The sequence below is a fragment of the Stenella coeruleoalba genome (assembly GCF_951394435.1).
Source record: "Stenella coeruleoalba genome assembly, chromosome: 11".
NCBI lineage: Eukaryota > Metazoa > Chordata > Mammalia > Artiodactyla > Delphinidae > Stenella > Stenella coeruleoalba.
Window position 1 is genome coordinate 63,878,514 of NC_137157.1, and position 4,745 is coordinate 63,883,258.

The window sequence follows — 4,745 nt, forward strand, 5'->3', positions numbered from 1 at the left end:
CTTGGGTCCTCCCTGTCCTCTTCTGGAATGTTCAGGCGGGAGCACTGGAGTCTGTTTGGTAACCATGGTAATGTCCTGAAGAATCACTATGACTGACACTCCCTTTGTCTAAGGAGGCACAGGATTTATGAGTTCACAGTGGGGCTGGAGTGGGCTGGAGTGGCACAGGAAACAAGAGCCAGTCACCCTTTTGCTTGCCCTAGTCTTTTTAAATTTTTTTTATTTTTTAAAAATGTATCTATTTATTTATTTATGGCTGTGTTGGGTCTTCATTTCTGTGCAAGGGCTTTCTCTAGTTGTGGCAAGCGGAGGCCACTCTTCATCGCGGTGCACGGGCCTCTCACTATTGCGGCCTCTCCTGTTGTGGAGCACAGGCTTCAGACGCACAGGCTCAGCAGTTGTGGCTCTCGGGCCCAGTTGCTCCGCGGCATGTGGGATCCTCCCAGACCAGGGCTCGAACCCGTGTCCCCTACATTGGCAGGCAGATTCTCAACCACTGCGCCACCAGGGAAGCCCTGCCCTAGTCTTATTTGCAGAAAGCAGTGAGTAGAAAGAGCAATGACCTGGGCTTAAATCTTAGTTTTGCCATACTCTAGGTGTCTGACTTTGAATTGATTAAGCTTCAGTTTTTTAATTAAAAAAAAAGGGCTATGATATCTAGTTCATAGAGTTATGAGAATTAAATGAGATAATGTGTGCAAATTTCCTCAGCATAGTGTTCTGCATATAATGGAACCTTATATATGTATATAATGCATATAATAAATCCGAATATGGTACTTTCAAAGTTATTTCAAGCAGCAATGTGCTGAGCCAGTTCATACTGACTTTTGAGAGCTACTTGCTAAATTTTCAGGCATTTTGCAAGCTGGTTGTTAAGTCATTATTATTATTATTACAGATAATTTGTCTAAACTTACAATTGAATAAAATATATTTATTAAAAATAAAGTTAGTGAATACTAAAAACTCATCTTTTCCTAATTATTTTATTACATTTTACTATTATCTATGTTCACAAGGTTATTTACATCTTTGTATCTAGATATTCTGTTCTGCTGTTTTCATTATTTTTCCTCTTTGCTTTTCAGTTTGGGAAGTTTCTATTGACATATCTTCAACCTCACTGATTCTTTCCTTCATCATGTCCCGGGTACTGATAAGCCCCTCAGAGGCATTTTTCATTTCTGTTACAGTGTTTTTGGTTTCTAGCATTTCCTTTTGCTTCTTATCGAGTTTTCATCTCTCTGCTTACATCACTCATTTATTCTTGCATGTTATCCACTTTTTCCATTTGAGTCCTTAGCATATTAATCATAGTTTAATTCCTAGTTTTATAATCCCAAAGTGTTTGCCATATATGAGTCTGGTTCTAATGCTTGCTTTGTCTCTTTAGACTGTGTTTTTTGCCTTTTAGCATGCCTTGTGATTTTTTTATAGAAAGTGAGACATGATATATTGGGTAAAAGGAACTGAGGTTCTATGTTTATCTGGCTGGGAGTTAGGCTGTGTTTCCTGTTTGTTATAGCTGTAGGTGTCAGAGGCTAAAATTTCCTCTGATGTCCTTGTCTTTGTCTTCCCTGTTGTCTTTGGGTTTCCCAAGACAGTTTTCCCAAAAACTGTTATCCAATTCAGCAAAGATGTTGCTCAAGTCACTAACAAATAAGTGAAGTTCCAACATAAGTCTCATTGTTTCACTTTCATCTTATTAATGCAAATGAAAATGTCAACCAGAAATCAAAGCTATACAGGCATCCCTCATTTTACTGCACTTTGCCTTACTGCACTTTGCAGATACTGTTTTTTACAAATTGAAGGTTTGTGACAACACTGCATTGAGCAAGTCTACTGGCTCAGACTTTTTTCCAACAGCATCTGCTCACTTTGTGTTTCTGTGTCACATTTTGGTAATTCTCGCAATATTTCTTTTTCATTATTATTATATTTGTTATAGTGATCTGTGGTCAGTGATGCTACTATTGCAAAAAGATTACAACTCACTGAAGGCTCAGATGGTGGTTAGCATTTTTTAGCAACAAAATATATATATATATATATTTTAATGAAATCCTTTAGTTTATTTATTTATTTTTGCTGTGTTGGGTCTCCGTTTCTGTGCGAGGGCTTTCTCTAGCTGCGGCAAGCGCCACTCTTCATCGCGGTGCACGGGCCTCTCACTATCACGGCCTCTCTCGTTGGGGAGCACAGGCTCCAGACGCGCAGGCTCAGTAGCTGTGGCTCACGGGCCCAGTTGCTCCGCGGCATGTGGGATCCTCCCAGACCAGGGCTTGAACCCGTGTCCCCTGCACTAGCAGGCAGACCCTCAACCACTGCGCCACCAGGGAAGCCCCCCAAATATTTTTTAATTAAGATGGTAGTTTGCATTTTTTTAGCAACAAACTATTTTTTAATTAAGGTATGTATATTGTTTTCTAGACATAATGCTATTGCACACTTAATAGACTACAGTACACATAACTTCTTATGACTGGGAAACCAAAATATTCGTGTGACTCACTTTATTGCAATATTCGCTTTATTGTGGTGGTCTGGAACTGAACCCACAATATCTTCAAGGTATGCCTGTATTCATTTGTCAAATGGCATCATAGGTTGGTTCTTAATTCAAGAGTTTGGCAAAAGTCAATGAAAGCATTCTGTGAGAATCAGTTGGCTATGAGAAATTTACGATAAAGAATATTGTATATTTTAATTTTTGTAAATTGCATGCTATACATCCTTTCTATCAGTAAATTTTACAATAAACTTATGTAAATATACACATCACTGAACATGGAGTTGGGGATAGTTATGAATAGCACACCATCCTTTCATATTTTAGTTTGGAGACTATATGAATGTTGGGGAGAAACTGTTTTAAAAGTAGTAAATGGTAATGTGTGACATGACTGAAATATGACATTCACAAGCACAAAACAAAAAAGATCAAACCATGGAATATCATCCTGTACCCAGAATAAGTAGCCTTACAAGTGTGAGTTACAGGGAATGGAGTCCTATTTAAAATTTTAAAAAAGGACAGGAAAGTTCCTCTGGTCTAAGATTTTGTCAATTGTTCTTTAAGGGCAATGTATCTGAAAGCTAACATCTTTTACAATAAGCATGTATTGAACACCCACCATATGTCAGATGGTGTTCTGTTCGGGATGACCCTTATGATCACACAGCTAGTTAATACAGTAACTGGGAAATTTTAGGACATTATACTAAGTGAAATAATCCAGTCACAGAAAGACAAATACTGTATGATTCCACTTATACGAAATATCTAAAGTAGTCAAACTCAAAGAAACAGAAAGCAGAATGGGAGTTGTCAGGGCTGGGGGTAGGCGGAAATGGGGAGTTCAATGGGTATAGAGTTTCAGTTTTGCAAAAAGAAAAAGTTGTAGATACCTGTTGCCTAACAATGTGAATATAGTTGACACTACTGAACCATACACTTAAAAGTGGTTGAGATAGTTTAAAAAAAAAAAAAAAGAATAGCTGGGCTTTGAAACCAGACCTGAATCAAAAACTCATGTTTAGCAATTATGTAATCACAGCTGCCTACTTTCAAATAATTTCATCTTCAGTCAAAGAATATTTCCTTTCTCTGATTTACACAGGTCCCCCTTTTCTGTATGGCAGGGTAGGAAGCCATTGGCTAGCAGCTGCATTGCCTGAAGCCTGTCAGATACCAGAACGTTTTCTTGGAAGACTGGTACACAGCCACCATCGCAAATTCAAAATGGGGTCATCAATCCAAGAGATTTAGTGGAGAAACAAACACAGGTCAGAGAAATAGGCAAGAGGAGTCTGGGAGAAATAATTTTGGCTGTTTAAAAGACAAAATTCATGATGACATAACTGAGAACGTGCTTTTCTATTAAAAGAAAAAAGTCTGTCATTGAAGAGGTTTGAAATCATAATATTTTTAATGTTATAACTTGAAGTATTTTTTCCTGAATTCTTACAGAGTAAAACAGAGCTAAAGCTAATTATAGGCAGTATATGGCAGAGGAGGGCCTGGAGTGGAAGAAAATACTTCTGAGAATGAATTAGAATCAAACTGAGTGGGAACAGCCATGTCTAGAAGTGACAAAACTCAAAATATTTATTATAAAAGACAAAAGATTCTAATATTACCCAAATTTAATCAAGGTGAATTGACTGTTCCAGAAAAGCAAGAGTACAGCTTGCTAGAATGGAAAGAACAATGGAATCAGACTTGATTTTAAAATCTACACTGATAAGTGGTGTAGTGTAGGACAAACTACTTAATCTTCCCAAGGCTGTTTCTCTACTGTAGGTTGTTGTGAGCAGTTGTTTGACAAACACTTATTGACTACTAGGGCCAGGACTGACTGCGTAGGTGCTAGGGATACAAAAATGAAGATAGTATTGTACTTGCCGTCAACTTCAATATAATATAATAAATATTATGAGAAAATCTACTGAATGTTTTCTACGTGCCCAGTACTAATATAAATGCTTTAAACTCATTAAATCTTCATTTAAACCTTTTCAGAAACTAAACCACATGTACTACACCATTTACAAGAGGCACAGAGAAGTTAAGTATCTTGCCTAGGATCAAACAGCCCTCAAAACAGCTGGGATTCATCTTGACAGGTGGCAGGAATTTACAAATCTGTGCATGCGCAGGGTGGGAGTGGAAGCTTTCCACCCGGAAGGAGTTCACCCGTTCGTAAAATAGGGATTAAAATATCACTACCTCTTGGGGT